This window comes from Canis aureus, chromosome 8 (assembly GCF_053574225.1).
Source record: "Canis aureus isolate CA01 chromosome 8, VMU_Caureus_v.1.0, whole genome shotgun sequence".
Classification (NCBI taxonomy): Eukaryota; Metazoa; Chordata; class Mammalia; order Carnivora; family Canidae; genus Canis; species Canis aureus.
The window spans coordinates 70,478,288-70,498,086 of record NC_135618.1 but is presented as its reverse complement, the minus strand read 5'-3'; the positions used below and the strand labels follow the sequence as shown (position 1 = coordinate 70,498,086).

The window sequence follows — 19,799 nt, the reverse complement described above, 5'->3', positions numbered from 1 at the left end:
GACCAAGACAGGCCTGGGGGTTGTGCCGAGGGCTCAGAGTTTATCCTCCGCGCAGCAGTGCATCCCAAAGCCTGGTGTTGGTGCCACTGGTGGTAATGCACATAATTTTAGTGGGTGTTAAAAGGATGTTTATGCCTTTCTTTTCTTCCTTTTTTTTTTTTTTTTGTTTTGTTTTGTTTTGTTTAGCAGAGCTTTCTTTTTTTTTTTTTTTTTTTTTAGCAGTGCTTTCTATTTACGGTAAAGGCTTCTGGTTTTCCATTTATTTGGAGCAATATAAAGTTTCTCTTTAAAGTTAATTTAAGGGGCACCTGGATGGCTCAGCCAATTGGGCATCTGCCTTCAGCTCAGGTTATGATCTCAGGGTCCTAGGATCAAGTTTGGCATCGGGCTCCTTGCTCAGTGGGGAGTCTGCTTCACCCTCTCCCGCTGTCCCTCCTCCCTGCTCACGGTCTCTTTCTTCCTCTCTCAAATAAGTAAATATAGTCTTTTTTAAAAAAGTTAATTTAAATGAGAATAAATGAGTCAATTTAAGGAAAAATAAACATCAAGGAAATATGGTTCCTGTGACTCTCAAATATGCCAAAATGGTGAAGGGCTGGGAGAGTAGATGCCATTTGGAATGCTCTGCCCTTTTTGGGTGGGAAGCCTTTTAAGATGCTTTTTTTAAAATTTTGGTTTGAATAAGGGCACCTGGCTGGCTCAGTCAGAAGAGCAGGTGACTCTTGATCACCAGGTCATGAGTTTGAGCCCCATGTTGGGTGCAGAGATTACTTAAATAAATAGATTTTGGAGGCACCTGGGTGGTTAGTCGGTTAAGCCTCTGATTCTTGATTTTGGCTTGGGTCATGGTCTCAGGGTTGAGTCATGCTCTGCGATCAGTGTGGAGTCTCCTTGGCCCTCTCCCTGCCGCCACAAATAGATAGATGGATAAAATCTTTTAATTAAATAATTAATTAATTAAGGGTTGATGTATACAAGCCCCAAAGTACATAAATCAGAAGTGTAGAGCTCAGTGAACATTTGCACCATGAAAGCAGCCTCCCAGTAAGACCCCAGGTCCCCTTGCCTGGCTGACTTTCAGCAGGAGTCTGATACACTGTGTAGACAGTAATAGGATGGTTGGAGGGGGATGGGGGTTGGTTTAGAGGATGGATCTGTTTGAGATATATTGAGAGGGAGATACCTCCTACCAAGAGACAGCCCCCATCTCCCCCTGACTTGGCCTCCAATCTGGCATACAAACAGTCTGGTTGGGGAGAGATTGAAAACCTATCTGGATGTGGACACAGGGTTTTCAATACTCCATTCATGGGGCCCAGTACAGCCCCCAGTGGAATAATCAGCTTTTGTCTTCCCTCTGCCTGACCTGGGGACAGCTGGAAGATGGGGAGTTGAGGACTATGAGGAGGGGCAGCCACAGGCCAATCTTTACTGAGGGGCTCCATAGCGATCTGGCCCTGCCCCTGCCTCACCCCGTGGGACCCCAGGTGAAAATGAGACTTAACTGTTCCCTGCCCTCTGTGAACTGTGACTCTCTGAAGCTCTCACACTCCCTGGCTGCCCTTTATTAGTGTACCTTTTGCCTTTACAGCAGGGGGTGGGGGGCAGGCAGCATAACAGTGCTTAGAAGTATCAGCTCTACCACCTACTAGCTGTGTGATCTCACCCTACTCATCTGTAAAATGGTGCTAGTAATACACTTAGCTCCAACAATTGTTGCTGGGTTAAAGGAGCTAAAGTCTGTAAAAGGTTTAGCCTAATGCCTGACCCACCATAAATGTGGTAGCTTTCTTTTTTTTTTTTTTTTTTAAGATTTTATTCATTTATTCATGAGAGACACACACAGAGAGAGGCAGAGACACAGGCAGAGGGAGATGCAGGCCCCACGCAAAGAGCCTGATGCAGAACTTGATCCCGGGACTCCAGGATCACGCCCTGGGCCGAAGGCAGGCGCTAAACCACTGAGCCACCCAGGGATTCCCTGTGGTAGCTATTTTATTGTTAGTACTATCTGTGGACCTTTGAGGGCAGGGATCAGATCTTGTTCAATGGCAGCATCTGGCACAGGATGGGTAATCAGGAAATGTTTGTTGAATGACTGAATGAAGTTTAGGGCTGCAGAATCATAGAATGAAGCAGTTAGAAGGGGCTCCGAAGATCAGCAAGGGTAATACCACATCTGACCAGTAGAAAACTTGTCATTCTCTCTCTCTCTCTCTCTCTCTCTCTCACACACACACACACACACACACACACACCAGCAAAAGTGAAGTATTCATACCTGGGGGAATGTTCTGGGCTCTTTCTGTCCCTTCTTCCAGTCAGTCCAAGGTCAAATCTCAAATCACTTTTTCTGCCCCCAGGACTTTAGGAGGGGGAAGGATCCCCCAAATGCAAATCAACACAGACCTTTCTTCTTTTCTTTCCAAAGCTGGAAGATGAGCAGAGGCAAAGTCCCCGTCCATGGAGCTGGCTGGTGGCCCCAGCCTGTCCCCACCCAACCTCAGTGGCAGAGGGAAGCAAAGCGAGAGTGGAGGTGACCTGCACAGTCTGGAGCAGTCCCAGAGAAGGGGCACCCAGGCAGAGGAGGAGCTCAGCGGTGAGGGGACAGGTGTGGACTCTCAGGGCCAGACAGCCCCTCCTTCCCCTTCCTCCTAACCCAGGGCTCCAGTTTCAGAAAGGGAGCTCTGCCAAGCATCCCTGAGCTCCTGTAAGAGCTCTGATCCAACTCTTAATCCTGTTGCCTGGGGAGTTCCCTTGATCAAGCCCTGACCCAAGTCCCATTGGGGGTTTGGAAACTTGGTCACTGGAGCCAGAGTGTGTGTGAGGGTGGGAGGGTGGGTGGCGTGGAGCTTCCCAGGCAGGCAGGGCCTCTAATCTTGCTGTTGATTTTGCCTTACTGTTGTTCCTCTTGAGTTCTGGTGCTTTTGAGCTTTGGGGCTTTTGTAGTTATTGGCGACAGGAAGTGGCATGTGGCTCATTCTATAGCTTGTGGCTTCCATGAAATGCTGTGCTGGAATTCTGCACCTTCCTGCTGAAACCACAAACTCTTAAAGCCAGAATGTCCCTTCAGGGTGGTTCCCCAACCTGGTTGTGCCTCCACATCAGCTCCAGGGGTACTTAAAATATATATACAGATTTCTGCCCCCACCACTTCTGCTACAGAAATTCATGGATAGGGTCCCCCAAAAGCATATTTTTGAAAAGCCCCTGAGGATCAGACATGTTTGGGGACTAGGGATGTAGTCAGAGCTGTTAATCCTGCAGGTAAGAAGATGAGTCTAAGAGAGGAAAAGGGGAACTTTTCCAGCCCGGGGAACTTTGCAGGACTTAGTTTCCTAATCCTGCATCCTATTTCTCAGAGAAAGAGAACTCTCTGTGGGGAGGTCTGCCATCACCCTGCTCCCAAGCCTATATGCACTCCTGTGTCTACACCCATCCTTCCTTTTCCCTCCCTCTTCCCCCTTCCCCTGGCCTGACCAACTGCTCCCCCCGCAGTCCAGACCCCACAGTCCAGACCCCGTGTCCTTCTGCCTCATCAAGGACCTCCCTCTGTCCATCCAGGCATCCTCTCTCTGCCATATTCAGCTGCTCTTTCCCAACTGGATCCTTCACATGGGGCTCTGAGCATCCTCTGGTCTCAGTCATTACAAGCAAGCCACAGAAAACCCTCTCAATCTGTGGCTGGTGGGTCCTCAGGGTAGAAATGGCCAGGCCCTCATTTCCTTATGCTCTGTCACTGGCTGGAGGATGCCTGGGAAGTGACACCTTGGCTCAGATGCTCAGGCCTTGGAAGGTGCTGGAACTGGAGGCTGCCAGCTGTCTGCGTTCCTCACGGCTTATCAGCAGGTTCTTTCTAGCAGGGAGACCTGAGCAGGAGAGCATCTGCTTGTATTCTGCACTGGCCTCCACTAGCCCCTCCTCTGGCTAGTGCCCCGTCCCTCTCCTCTCCATCACAGCCAGACTTCACTAGAGTGCTGCCTGCACACCCAGGTCTGCCTCCTTACCTCTCCCTGAGCTCAGCTTGCTCTGGTCTGCCTTCTGTCCTCACCATTCCACTGAGGAAACTCTTCCTTTTTTTTTTTTTTTAAATAAATTTTTTATTTATTTATGATAGTCACACACAGAGAGAGAGAGAGAGAGAGAGAGAGGCACACTCCATGCACCGGGAGCCCGACGTGGGATTCGATCCCCGGTCTCCAGGATCGTGCCCCGGGCCAAAGGCAGGCGCCAAACCGCTGCGCCACCCAGGGATCCCTGAGGCAACTCTTCCTAAGGTCACCAGTGACCTGTGTCATGAGATCCAAGAGAGGATTTTCATTCCTTGTTTTCTTTCTTTCTTTCTTTCCTTTTTTTTTTTTTTTTAAGATTTTATTTATTTATCTGAGAGAGAAAGAGAGAGAGAAAGCACAAGCAGGGGGAGGGGCAGAGGGAGAGGGAGAAGCAGACTCCCTGCTGGGCAAGGACCCCCCCCCCACACACACACCCCATGCCTGATGGAGGGGAGGCTTTATCCCAGGACCCCGGGATCATGACCTGAACTGAAGGCAGATGCTTAACTGACTGAGCCCCCCAGGCACCCCTCATGCAAGCATGTTTAAAGCCTCTGCTCTGGCATGACACATACAGCACCTGCTCATGTTTTATTTTTTAATTTTATTTTTTAAAGACCCATCATGTGACAGGTTCCTTCAGCTACTCTTTTGTTCCTTCAGCTACTTTTTTTCTTTTTTTTAAGATTTTATTTATTTATTCATGAGAGACACACAGAGAGAGGCAGAGACACAGGCAGAGGAAGAAGCAGGCTCCATGCAGAGAGCCCAATGTGGGACTCGATCCTGGGACTCCAGGATCATGCCCTGAGCCAAAGCACTCAACCACTGTGCCACCCAGTCATCCCTGGCATCTCTTCTTATAAGGATACTACTCCTATGGGATGAAGGCCCTAACCCTTATGACTATTTAATCTAAGTTATCTTCTCAAGGCCCTATTTCCATAAACACTTACATTTGGGGGTGGGGGTTCAGCATGAATTTTGGAGGGATACATTCAGTCCATAACAGACAACCTAAAGGAGAAATGGAGGGATTTTTCATGTTCCTTCCTTAAAGGGTATGACCACAAGCCTTCTCTCTCATGGCTAGAACTTCTCATAGCCACAGCCTAGCTAAAAACTGTATTACTGTACAAGAAGGGAAAGTAACGGGGTACCTGGGGGGCTCAGTCAGTTCAATGTCTGACTCTTGATTTCAACTCAGGTCATGATCTCAGGGATTGAGCCCTGTGTTGGGTTCTGTGCTCAGTGGGGAGTCTGCTTGAGATTTCCTCTTCCTTTCCCTCTGACCCTCCTCTCTATCTCTCTCTTTCTCAAATAAATGGAAAAAAAGAAGAGGAAGAAGAAGGAGGAGGAGGACGAGGACGAGGACGAGGATGAGGACGAGGAGGAGGGAGAGCAGACACCAGAGGACAACTACAGTTTCTGTCACTGTCCTCATGTTTATTCAAAGGCAGCTATGCTCACCTCTATACCACCAACACACATTGTCCTCATATTACTTGATATTCTGGCAGCATTTGATGCTCTATCAGTTATGGTGCTTTTAGGGGGCAAGTAACAGAAAACATAAATCAAAGTTGCTCAAAAGGAGACTTTATCTCACTGAACAAGAAGTCAGAGGTGAGACCATTTCAGGATTGGTTGATTCAGTGGGGTGACATCATCAGGGACCCAGGTGCTTCCCATCTGTCTACTCTGCCATCATCCTCCTCTTGGCTGCCTTCCCTCTTGATTCAAGATGGCGGCCTCAGTTCTGAGTATCTCATGCATATGACAATGTTCAGAGCTAGAATATCCCTATCTGTGTCCTGTTTTAAAAGCTGGGAAGAGGGGATCCCTGGATGGCTTAGCAGTTTAGCGCTGCCTTTGGCCCAGGTCATGATCCTGGAGTCCCAGGATCAAGTCCCACATCAGGCTCCCTGCGTGAAGCCTGCTTCTCCCTCTGTCTGTGTCTCTGCTTCTCTCTCTCTCTCTCTCTCTGTGTCTCTCATGAATAAATAAATAAAATATTCTTAAAAAGAAAAAAAAAAAAAGCTGGGAAGACTTTCCAACAGATATCCCCTTGAGTCTTCTCAGCCAGATTCAGTCACGCACCCACTGCAACATGACTGGCAAGTGGAGGGGAGCCCTAGGCTCAGTCTCCGGCCTCCTCCCTCCTGGGAAGCCTTGAACAAGCTCAAAGTGTACAATTCACTGGTTTTAGTATATTCACAGAAATATGCAACCATCACCATAATCTAATTCTGGGACATTTTCAGCACCCCCCCAAAATAAACCCTATACTCATTAGCACTTAATCCCTACTCTCTTTCCCTCCAGCCCTTAGCAACCACTAGTTTACTTTCTGCCTCCGTGATTTGCCAATTCTGGACATTTCAGATAAATCCAAGCCTGCAATGTGACTTTTTATGTTGGCTTCTTTCACTTAGCATAGTTTCCAAGATTTATCCACGTTGTACTATGCATCAGTACTTTGTTCCTTTTTATTTATTTATTGAAATATTTCAAAAAAAAAAGAGAAATATTTCTTTCACATCATCATTTTTAAAAAGATATTAAGTAATCTCTACACCCAAAGTGGGACTTGAACTCAGAACTCCGAGACCAAGAGTCGAATGTTCTACCGACTAAGCCAGCCAGCCAGGCACCCCTATATCTTTTTATAGCTCAGTGATATTCTCCTGCATGGATATACTAAATAAATGAATTGATATAGTTCTATCTAGAATATATGAGAAACTCAAAATTCAACTTTAAAAAACCAATTAGAGGGGAACCCTGGGTGGCGCAGCGGTTTAGCGCCTGCCTTTGGCCCGGGGCGCGATCCTGGAGACCCGGAATCGAATCCCACGTCGGGGTCCCAGTGCATGGAGCCTGCTTCTCCCTCTGCCTGTGTCTCTGCCTCTCTCTCTCTCTCTCTCTCTCTCTGTGTGACTATCATAAATAAATAAAAATTAAAATTAAAAAATAAAAAATAAAATAAAATAAAATAAAATAAAATAAAATAAACCAATTAGACAATGGCAAGCCATAAAGAGACATTTCACCATAGGGGCTGTAGAGATGGTAGACAAGCACATGAAAAGATGAGCTGACCATTACGGAGACACTATTTAAGATCAATATGAGATGGGGCGCCTGGGTGGTTCAGTTGGTTAAGTGTCTGATTTTCATCTCAGCTCGTGTCATGACTCAGGATTGTGCGTTCAAGCCCCATGCTGGGCTCCATGCTGGGCGTGGAGCCTACTTTTAAAAATAAAATCATTATGAAATGTCATCATACCTATCAGAAGGGTTAAAGTAAAAAGAGTGACAATACCAAGTGCTAATAACAAGGATGTGGAGAAACTGGATCCCTCATATGTTGCTGGCAAAATGTAAAATGTTCCAGACATTCTGGAAAATAGTTTGGCAGGGTTTTCTAAAAAATGAAGTATACACTTATCATACAGCCTAGCAGTTGTACTTCTGGGCATTTACCTCAGAGAAATGAGAATTTATGTCTGTACAAAAACCTATACATGAATGTTCATAGCAGCTTTATTTGTAATAACCAAAAGCTGGAGACAATCAAAATGTCTTACGATAGGTAAGTGGTTAAACAAGCCATACATGGCACAGCTATTCCACAGAACATTTCTTAGCAACAAAACGGAACAACTATTGATATAGGCAATAATCTGGATGGATCTCAAGGGCATTATGCTGAGTAAAAAAGGCTAATATCAAAAGGTCACGCACTATATGATTCTATTTATATAACATCCACGAAATGACAAAATTACGGAAGTGGAAAACAGATTAGTGATATCCATGGTTTAGAGATCGTGGAGGGGTAGGAGGTGGGTGTGGGTAAAGGGGTAGCATGAGAGAGATCTTTGTGATGATAAAATAGTTCTGGGGTTCCTGGGTGGCTCAGTCAGTTGAGTGTCCAACTCTTGGTTTTGGCTCAAGTCATGATCATAGGGTTCTGGGATAGAGCCCTGTATTGGGCTCCCTGCTCAGCAGAGAGTCTGCTTTTCCCTCTTCTCCTACTCCTTCCCCCACCCACTCATGCACTCACTCACTCACACTCTCTCTCTCAAATAAATAAAATCTTATTATTTTTTTTTATTTTAAAAATAAAAGTGGTACAGGGTGCCTGGCTGGCTCAGTCAGAAGAACATGTGACTCTTGATATTAGGGTTGTATTTTCAAGCCCCACATTGGGTGTAGAGATTACTTAAATTTTTTTTTAAATATTTTATTTATTTATTCATGAGAGACAGAGAGAGAGAGAAACACAGGCAGAGGGAGAAGCAGGCTCTCTGCAGGGAGCCCAATGTGGAACTCCATCCTGGGACACTGGGATCATGCCCTGAGTGAAGGTAGATGCTCAACCACTAAGCCATCCAGGTGTCCCGAGATTACTTAAAAATTAAATGAACAGGGATGCCTGGGTGGCTCAGCGGTTGAGCATCTGTCCCACATTGGGCTCTTGCAGGGAGCCTGCTTCTCCCTCTTCCTATGTCTCTACCTCTCTCTCTCTCTGTCCCTCATGAATAAATAAATAAAATATTTTTAAATTAAATATTTAAAAAATGAATAAATAAAGATTAAAGCAACATTTTTAGCACTTCTTGAAATCACCACCTTGAGGTGTGAAAAATGGTTTCCAACAGGTGGCTTTTTTCTGGTATGAGAAGCTGCAGGTGCCCAGGGATTGATTTACTGATAAAATTTCTCAAAATCCTTTGGAAGCAGCTGGGCTTAGCTGGAGTGTAGGAAAATCTGGTGTACAGTCAATGAGTGGATTTCCATTGGGCTCCACATTCTGGAATGCCTCTCCCACGTGGAGCACCTCTTCTGCTCTTGAGCTCCCTGGGAGGGCAGTGACCCTCAGATGCTTCCATGACTCCACTTAGGTCAGTTATGAAAAGACCTCACGCTCTTCTAATTTTATTTATTTATTTATTTATTTATTTATTTATTTATTTATTTATTTATTTATTTTTACAGAGTGGGGCAGAAAGAGAGAGTGGAGGGGGAGGGCCAGAGATCATGACCTGAGCTGAAATCAAGTCCCATGCTTAACTGACTGAGCCCTCCAGGCATCCCGATCTCATGCACTTCTAACAGCTTGCTAAATCCCCAGGAAGTTTGTTGCATGAAATCTAACAACAGTGCCCAAATCCCCATTCTTTCTCTGTGTGTTTGTCTGGGCAAGGTGGGCTGAAGTAGGGATCCGCTGAAACCCATTATTGTGAAATAAAAGTTCCATTGTGAAATGCCTTTGCACTTTTACAAAATGCAGTTTCCACACACACACAGAACATGTGAAAGCAAAATCCAGAGGACAGAAGAGAAGTGCCACGTGATTCCCTATAGAATCACTGAAGGGTCATTCTTTGATCTTTCGAGAGACAACTGTGGGAAGCACGTTTGGTGAAGCACCGGTGTTGAAGGAGAGTTTCATAGGGTGAGAACCAGAGGCCTATTATGTTCATTCAGCACTTTCTTTCACTGGCAGCCTAAAGGCAGAAACATCCCAGGGGAAAGTGCTCTTGGACTGGGCAGCCAATGGCTCAGAGGAAACTTCTGGCAGCAGTGGCCACGTTCTGAGAATCAAGCAACCCCTGTTGGCCAGTAGCTACATTTTTCTGATGCAATATTTAACATTTTTGTTTTATTTTTGTGGTAAAATCCATGTTACATAAAATTACCATCTAAATCAGTTTTTAAGTGTACAGTTCCTTAGGGTTAAGTATATCCACGTGATTGTGTCCTCATTTCTAGAACATTTTCATCTTGCAAAACGGAAACTCTACACCCATTAAACAACAGCTCCCTATGCCCCCTTCCTTCCAGCCCTGGGCAATCACCACCCTACTTTCTGTGTCTATGAATTGGACTCCCCCTGGGACCTCATATAAGTGGAATCATACAGTATTTGTCTTTCTGTGACTGGCTTATTTCACTGAGCAGAATGTCCTCAAGGATTAGTCATGTTGTAGCAGGTGTCAGAATGTCCTTCCTTTTTGAAGCTGAATGCTATTCCATTGAATGGATAGATCATATTTTATTTATCCAGTGCACTCATTCTGTGTTCTTTTTCTTCTATCTGGCTATCAGCATCCATTCCATCAGAAAGACTTTTTAACCCTACCTTCAAAATATATCCAGTCTAATATGTATAGATTATATGAAGATTATATATTTTATATATATACATATATATGTGTATATATCCATAACCCAGCCTCTTCCAGTATACTGCCTCCATGCCACTCCATTAGTGTCACACATTTCTCAACAGAGGTGATTTCACCCTAGAAGGGCATTTGGCAACTTACAGAAACATTTCTGGTGGTCAAACCTAGGAGGGTACATTTTGGGTGGTCACAACTGGATAGATGCTGCTAAACATCCCACAATACATGGGACAGACCTCTGTAACAACAAATTATCCAGTCTGAAATGTCAGTAGTGCCTAGCTTGAGAAAACCTGCTCTGATACATACCTTTATCCTGTCTCACTCCGACTGTTGCAGTCCTAACTGGTCTTTGCTTCCATGCTCTTCCCTCCAAATATATTCTCTGTCCAGTGACCAAGTATCCTTTTGAAGGGTAAATCACATTCTGTTATTTATTTAATTTATATTTATTTATACTATTTATTTATTTATATTTATTTACTTATTTTTAAAGATTTTCTTTTTTAAAATTTTATTTATGAGGGCAGTCTCGGTGGCGCAGCGGTTTGGCGTCGCCTGCGGCCTGGGGTGTGATCCTGGAGACTTGGGATCGAGTCCCGTGTGGGGCTCCCTGCATGGACCCTGCTTCTCCCTCTGCCTGTGTCTCTGCCTCTCTCTGTGTATCTCTCATAAATAAATTTTTTAATATTTTTTAAAAAATATTTTATTTATTCATAGACAGAGAGAGAGAGAGGCAGAGACACAGGCAGAGGGAGAAGCAGGCTCCCTGAAAGGAGCCCAATGCAGGACTTGATCCCAAGACCCCGGGATCACACCCTGAGCCAAAGGCAGATGTTCAACCACTGAGCCACTTAGGCATCCCACTTTATTTATTTTTTTAAAGATTTATTTATTTGAGAGAGAGAGAGCACACACACATAAGTGGGGGGAGGGCAGAGGGAGAGGGAGAGAGAGAATAGCAAACAGACTCCCCACTGAGTAGAGCCCAACACGGGGCTGGATCTCACAACCCATGAGATCATGACCTGAGTCAAAATCAAGAGTCAGATGCTCAACCAACTGAGCCACTCATACACCCCTTTCCAGACATTATATTATATGCATATGTAATCATTTAAAAATATACTTACTAAATGTAATGCAGTATCCTGGATTGGATCCTGGAACAGAAAAAAGGCATTAACAGTAAAAACTGGAAGTATCAAAATAAAGCCTGGAGTTTGGTAGGAAGAGGGGCAGAAGGAGAGGGAGAAGCAGACTCCTGGCTGAGCAGGGAGCCCAACGTGAGGCTAGGTCTCAGGACTCCAGGATCATGACCTGAGCCGAAAGCAGACGCCCAACTAGCTGAGCTACCCAGGTGCCCCAACACTTCTTTATTTTCTAAGGTAATTTTTGAACACTCTGTAATAAAAAAAGCCAAAACATGGTACAAAATGTCTATTTTCCTGAGCTGTAATCAAGGTCACATATTTGCTCATGGGGGCTGTAAATTTTGTATATCATTTGGCTTTTAATAATGAAGTAGTGAAAAATTCCCCCACACACTTCAGAACTCCTTTCTTTTTGTATTCTTGAATTTATTTTCATTTCAGTCACTGCACAAAAAAATGTGCCAAATCCCAGCCCATCAGGATATCTCCAGTCTGGCTAAAGTCTGGCCACAGAATGAAGCAGTAGAATCAGCAGCATATGGGTATGTGTGTCTGGCAAATTCCAACTGCCCTACAATTCATGGCTACTCTTATTCCCTATCACATACCAGCTATTTTGTCTTTCTAGGGTGACAGGCAGAAAGGAAAGTTCTATTTAAAAAAATTTTTTTTTTTTTTTTTTGAGAAATCTCTATAGGTAATGTTGGGCTCAAACTCACAACCCTGAGATCAAGAGTTGCATGCTCCATTGACTGAGCCAGCCAGGTGCCCCGGGAAAGTCTTATTTTATTTTATTTTATTTTATTTTATTTTATTTTATTTTATTTTATTTTATTTTATTTATTTTTTTTGAGGAAAGTCCTATTTTAAAAAATATTTATTTATTTATTTGAGAGAGAGAGCACGTGCAAGAGAAAGATGGAGAATGGGGGGAGGGGCAGAGGGCGAGAGTCTTCAAGCACACTCCCCACTAAGCATGGACCCTTACAGGCTCCAGGACTCTGAGATCCTGACCTGAGTCAAAATCAAGAGCCGGTCACTCAACCAACTGAGCCACACAGGTGACCTGTAGCTATTTTTATCACTTACAACAGTGTCCTAAAAAGTCACCTCTCTTTAATGGTTTGTGCTTTTTCTCTTTTGAGGGGTGTGTAGGAGGGGTCATGTTTAGCAAATACCCTCCATCTCACTCTGTCCGGGAAGGTTATATTTCCTTTCATAAATTTTAAGGTTTTGTTCCTACACATTCAGCTCTTTAATTTATCTAGAACTCATTCTTATGTATGAAGTAGAAATCTAATTTTTTCCCCATATGGATAATCATTGTCACAGCTCCTTTTATTAAGTTGTCCATCTGTCCCCTCTGTCATGTGTCATATTTCACATATGCAAGTGGCTGTTTCTGGGCTCACTCCTCCATTCCACTGCTGGTGTTTTTCTGTCCTATCAGCACCCCATTTTAATTACTATGGCTCTAGAATATGTCTTCATAGCTGCGAGGGTGTGTCTATCGCATTGTTCTTTTTCTTCAGAAGTCTTGATTTCCTTGATCCTTATTCCTCTGTATAAATTTTATTTTTTATTTTTTTTTAATTTTTTCAAAGATTTTATTTATTTATTCATGAGAGACACACACAGAGAGAGAGAGAGAGAGAGGTAGAGACACAGGCAGAGGGAGAAGCAGGCTCCATGCAGGGAGCCCGATGTGGGACTTGATCCCGGGACTCTGAGATCATGCCCTGAGCAGAAGGCAGACGCTCAACTGCTAAGCCACCCAGGCATCTCCTTCTGTATAAATTTTAGAATCAGTTTACACACCTGTTGAGATTTTGTAGAGATTTTACACACCTGTTGAGATTTTGTAGAGATTATAGGTTAACTGGGAAAATTGAGATTTTTATGATTTTTTACGACATTTCCCATCCATGAATATGGAATAGCTCTCTGTGTACTTAGATATTCTTTGATGACTTTTTTTTTAAGATTTTATTTATTTATTCATGAGAGATACGGGGGGGGGTGCAGAGACAAAGGCAGAGGGTGAAGCAGGCTCCATGCAGAGAGCCCGATGTGGGACTCGATCCAGGGACTCCAGGATCACACCCTTGGCTGAAGGCGGCGCTAAACCGCTGAGCCACCCAGGCTGCCCTGGATGTGGGACTTGATCCTGGATTCCCGGATCATGACCTGAGCTGAAGGCAGGCGCCCAACCGCTGAGCCATCCAGGTGTCCCCCTCCATTACCTTCTAAAATTGCCACCTGCCAACTTGCTTCACCGAGACATCCTGCAGGCCTGGTGCCATGAACTCAAGCTGAGCACCAAAGGTCAGAGATTAGATGTATATAAGCGAATCTGCGGATATGCTTACCGAATCAAAAGAAGAACATTCCTGTCACTGCAGAGGAGGCCAAGATTCTCACACAGACACAAAGAAGATTGATGTTGGACAGGGGGAAATGTCTCTGGAAAGTCCTGGAACAAAGATACCTTCTGATGGAACCTACCCTCCTGAAGTGGCTGCTCCTCCTGAGAGGTCTAATGCTCTCCTGGAGGAGGTTGATACTGTTATGACAACTTCAGCCCTGGATGCCGTGTTTCCCTCCTGGTCCAGAATTGCAGCCAAGGCTGGGAAGATGGAGACAGTGGCATCGCCACAGGAGGCTCATGGTGTCAAGTGATGTGTGAGAGAAGTCTGCCTGCACACACAGAAGGTTGGGTTCACCTGCAATTTCATGCAGGACAAGCCTGGGTGCCTGAAAAGTGGGGGAGAGTATGAGCCCTCTTCTTGCTCCCTGCTTGTAACTTTCTACCTCCACAGCTGGAGAACAATATGCTGTGCTCCAAGAAGAATATGGAATGCGTTCAGAAGAATAAGGTGTTAACGAAAAGCCTTCAATGAGCTTACAATATCAGGAAAAGGGATACATCTGTGATTATAATTAATGGTACAAAGAGAACTACAATCAACTCCGTGGTGACACTGATGGCTGGACCGCAGGCTGCTCATACTCTCCATCCTTCCTGCTTACAGGGACACAGCCTGGTGCATTGCAGATGTGACCCTCCAACCTCCACTGGGGCCTGTGGCTTCATGGGTAGAGATACAGGTTTTAAATTGGAAGAGCAAAAAAAAAAAGCAAAAAAAAAAATAAAAATAAAAAAATAAATTGGAAGAGCATTTCAGAAATTACCATTCATTCAACTTAATAAGATGAAAAAGTCATTCATACTACCAAATGTTTACCCTTCTGAAGTAGAAGTGACCTTAACTTCTTTTATTTTTATTTATTTATTTATTTTACCTTAACTTCTTTTAAAGTGGGAGCCTGAGCCTCACCTAGCAGAGGGTGATGGGGGTGGGGGTGGGGAGTGGAAAGCACAGGTGTGCTTCCTTGCTGGATTTCTCTTGCAATTCTAACTCCTTCAGAGGCTACTACCTTCTCAGGTTCATGACTTCAGACTGTTGAGTATTTTATTTTATTTTATTTTTTTAGAGATTTTATTTATTTATTCATGATAGTCACACAGAGAGAGACAGAGAGGCAGAGACACAGGCAGAGGGAGAAGCAGGCTCCATGCAGGGAGCCCGACGTGGGATTCGATCCCGGGCCTCCAGAATCACGCCCCGGGCCAAAGGCAGGCGCCAAACCGCTGGCCACCCAGGGATCCCGCTGTTGAGTATTTTAAACCAAAGGAAAAGCTGTTACTCTTTCCCACTCCCAAAAACATACTCAATATACAAAATATTTTTTGATGTTTTCTTAATAAACTGAGACCTCTATGGATGTCTCTGGGATAATAATATAGAATACTATATGGGTATTACTTCCACTTGTAAGTATCATGTATGTTTCTACTGCTTAAAGATATTTAAGGGTGGGATGTCTGGGTGGCTTAGAGGTCAAGCGTCTGCCTTTGGTTCAGGGCGTGATCCTGGAGTCCTGGGATCATGTCCCACATCAGGCTCCCCACAGGGAGCCTGCTTCTCCCTCTGCCTCTGCCTCTCTCTGTATCTCTCATGAATAAATAAAATCTTTTTTAAAAAGATATTTAAGGGTATTTCTTAATCATAAATTCATAATGTATTGGATTTTAAATTGTATATAAAATCATCTATTGTATATAGGAGACCATATGCATTGCAGGCAAATTCTTAATATTCCTTTTTTAAAAAAAATCTTAATATTCTTAACTCAGAATTAAACCAAAAATCATGATTTTCTTTGGCATGGTTCTTCTTTTTAAAGCACTCGAATGAAGTATGATTGACATTTAAAAAAAAGCTATATGTTTAATGTATATAATCTGATGAGTTTGATTCATTTAAAATTTTTTGTGTACTTCCTGAATTTATAGTCCTATGATTTTTTAGAAAAGATGCTTATTTTTCACTTGTGTTCTTATGGCAGTTTCCAACATTGTTTTATTGTTGTGGATTTGAGGATTATGAGATTTCCCCCCCCTTTTTTTTTTTTAAAGATTTTATTTATTTATTCATGAGACACACACACACACACACACAGAGGCAGGGACACAGGCAGAGGGAAAAGCAGGCTCCATGCAGGGAGCCCAATGTGGGACTCGATCCTGGGACTCCCAAGATTATAGCCTGGGCTGAAGGCAGCACTAAACTGCTGAGCCACCGGGGCTGCCCATTTTCCCCCCTCTAATGTGCCGGAAGGAGTAGTAGAGTTTGAAAGTTTGTAACCACTATGATATGGACAGATTTGGGCAAGAATCCTCAATAAATGTTAAAAATGTTATTTTTTTTAATTTCTCAGAAAGAGAAAGAATAAGCAGGGGGAGTAACAGAGGGAGAGGGAGAAGCAGGCTCCCCTCTGAGCAGGGAGCCCGATGTGGGACTCTATCCCAGGACCCTGGGATCACAACCTAAGCTGAAGCCAGACACTTAACTGACTGAACCACCCAGGCACCCCTACTAATTTTTAATAAGCATTGATAATTCTTGCCTGAATCTATTATTATGATGACTGCAACTGGTCATTTTTTAAAGGATTTATTTCAGAGATAGAGTGCATGTGTGGGGTTGGGGCAGAGGGAGAGAGAGAGAGAGAATCTCAAGCAGACTCAGCTGCTGAGCACAGAGCCAGAGGCAAGGGGCTTGATAGCACAACACTGAGATCCCGACCCGAGCTGAAACCAAGAGTAGGATGCTCAACCAACTGTGCCCCCCAGGAGCCCGTAAATGGTCACTTTCCAAATGATCATTCCTCCTGTGATGGTGTTCTACTTAAGGAGTTTCTTCCCTTTTACAGAAAAATATTCTCATTTATGTGTTTTTATGTATCGTCAGAATGGATGCCCATGGATTCTTACTTTATTTGACGTCTAGTCCTTGTTCTCATCATTCATTTTGGTGCACAGTTGTCCCCAGCTTGGCCATTGGGACCACCGCTCCTCTGTTCAATTTGGCTTGTGTCCTTTTGACACGTCCTCATCATTTTATGAACATATTCACCATCACAAGATATTCTAGATTCACCTTGTACTTTCCTGCCCCTAGCCTTGGAATCAGCCAGTCCTCCAAGGAGCCCTGGGTCCCCTGTTAGAGAGGAATAGTATTTAGAGACCAGAATCTGGGATCTAAGGAATTTTAAGGGAAACGCTGTGGGCAGGTGGCTGTGCCTTTGGTGATTCTGGCCACCAGGTGGCAGCACTCCTCAGAAAAACACAAAAGACCTGGAATCTGGGCTGGGTTGAGAGAGTGGGGGTAGACTGGCCAGGATCCTTTTTTTTTTTTTTTTTTTTTAATTTTTATTTATTTATGATAGTCACACACACAGAGAGAGAGAGAGAGGCAGAGACATAGGCAGAGGGAGAAGCAGGCTCCATGCACTGGGAGCCCGACGTGGGACTCGATCCCGGGTCTCCAGGATCACGCCCTGGGCCAAAGGCAGGCGCTAAACCACTGCGCCACCCAGGGATCCCCCAGGATCCTTGATGGGGATGTCTTTGGTCCTTTTTCTGGAAAGGGGAGACACAAACTTACCACCACTTCATATGCATACTCTCCTCTATCCTCCTCTCCCCCAATACATGCTTCACATCCACTCACCAATTTCTTCATGTCTTATTTCTTATTTGTTTGAAAACTCTCAAGCCCAATGTGGGGCTTGAACTCATGACTGAGATCAAGAGTCACATGCTCCACCAACTGAGGTAGCCAGGTGCCCTATGTCCTTTTATCCAGAAGACTTCTAGGAGGGTTAGGTAGTTCCAGGGCAGAGAGGGAGAGGGGATGGATCCCAAGGAGGGAGGCCCTGATTTCTAGTCCCCAGCCCACCCAACCCTATTTACAGCACAATCTACAAGCACAGCTCTGGGCTACAAGTACAGCCGTGGGCTACAAGTATGGAGAGGCCCCTTCCCCAGAGGGCCACCACTCCCAGATAGAGTGTCTCCACCTAGCTGTTCCTTGGGATGTTGGGCCACAGCTGGCTCCCTCCCTCTGGACCTGGTAGGCAGATGAAAAAGAAAACCAGGCCCAATAAAGCATTACTTGTGTTAAGGCCCCAAGTCAGGAAACCAAGACTTAATACCTAACCTAACTGCAGTTTCAAATCCTCAGAAATGAAACCTTTTAAAAAAAAAGTATTTATTTTTAAGATTTATTTATTTCACAGAGATAGCGAGCAAGCAGGGGTGCAGGAGGAGGCACAGAGGGAGTGAGAGAATCTCAAGCAGACTGCCTGCTGAGCACGGAGCCTGATGTGGGGCTCCACCTCATGAGGCTGAGATCATGACCCAAGCCAAAACCAAGAGTCTGACAATCAACTGGCTGAGCCATCCAGGCGCCCTAAAAGATTTATTTATCTTATAGAAAGAGGGAGTAGAGGGAGTATATGGGAGGGAGGGGCAGAGGGAGAGAAGCAGATTCCCCACTGATTGCGGAGTCTGACGGGGATCTGATACCAAGACCCTGAGATCATGACCTGAGCCAAAGTCAGACGCTTAGCCCACTGAGCCACCCAGGTGTCTCTCCCTCTCTATTTTTAAAAATTTCAGGGCAGCCCGGATGGCTCAGTGATTTAGCGCCGCCTTCGGCCCCTGGCGTGATCCTGGAGTCCTGGGATAGAGTCCTGCATGGGGTTCCCTCTGCCTGTGTCTCTGCCTCTCTCTCCTTGTGTTTCTCATGAAAAAATAAATAAAATCTTTAAAAAAAAAAAAAACCTTCATTTCCTGTGGCCCTTTGGGGTTCCCCTCTGTTAGATGGGGTGCTGCCTGATTCATGAGCCAAATAATAAAGCCAATTAGCTTTTTAAAATTGGCTGGGTTCGGGCACCTGGCTGGCTCAGTTGGTGGAGCATGTGACTCTTGATCTCGGGTTTGTGAGTTCAAGCCCCACATTGGGTGTAGAGATTACTTAAAAATAAAATATTTGGGGCACATGGGTGGCTCAGTTGGTTAAGCGTCTGATTCTTGGTTTCGGCTCGGGTCATGATCTTATGGGTAGTGGGAGCCAGCCTCGCATTAGGCTCCCCACTCAGTGTGGAGTCTGCTTGAGGATTCGCTCTCCCTCTGCCCCTCCCCCCATTCATAGATGCATGAGCACACACTCTCATAAATAAATCTTTAAAAAATAAAATGAAAAGTAAAATAAAATCTTGAAGTGCTCACTTCAGCAGCACATATACTAAAATTGGAACAATACAAAAAAGATTAGCATGGCCCCTGCACAAGAATAACCCGAAAATTCATGAAGTGTTCCTTATTTATTTATTTATTTATTTGAGGGAGAGAGAAAGAGAGAGAGGGAGAGAGGGAAAGAGAGAGAGAGAAAGAGAGCATGAGTAAGAGGAGAGGCAGACTTCTCAATGAGCAGGAAGCCTGACATGGGGCTCGATCCCAGGACCCCAGGATTATGACCTGAGCTGAAGGCAGACATTTAACTGACTGAGCCACCCAGGTACCCCAGTGTTCCATTTTAAAAAAAAAATTAAAATCTTAAAATAATAAATTAATTAATTAAAATAAAATTTACTGGGTTGAATTTTTGTTATTTAACATGTGGAACCCAGAGGGAAGGATTTCCCCCTGGGTGGGCCACCCAGGTGAGCTTGGAGCTGCTTTTTTTTTTTTTTTTTTTTTTTTTTTTAAGATTTTACTTATTGGGGCAGCCTGGGTGGCTCAGCAGTTTAGTACTGCCTCACTGCCTCCAGCCCAGGGCCTGATCCTGGAGACCCGGGATCGAGTCCCACATCAGGCTCCCTTCATGGAGCCTGCTTCTCCCTCTGCCTGTGTCTCTGGCTCTCTCTCTCCCCCTGTCTCTCATGGGTGAATAAATAAAATCTTAAAAAAAAAAAGATTTTATTTATTTATTCATGAAAGATACAGAGAGAGAGGCAGAGACATAGGCAGAAGGAGAAACAGGCTC

The 19,799-nt window shown here is 44.5% G+C and overlaps 1 non-coding gene and 1 pseudogene across 1 annotated transcript; both read left to right on the top strand.

Moving 5' to 3' along the window:
- The first annotated feature begins 2,463 nt into the window (after positions 1-2,463).
- Positions 2,464-14,524, top strand: LOC144319251 (developmental pluripotency-associated protein 4 pseudogene; annotated as a pseudogene).
- A 4,510-nt stretch (positions 14,525-19,034) lies between these two features.
- LOC144319874 (U6 spliceosomal RNA) lies at positions 19,035-19,141 on the top strand. The gene has a single exon (XR_013385562.1). It is a non-coding gene; the product is annotated as a U6 spliceosomal RNA (small nuclear RNA).
- The last annotated feature ends 658 nt before the right edge of the window (positions 19,142-19,799 follow it).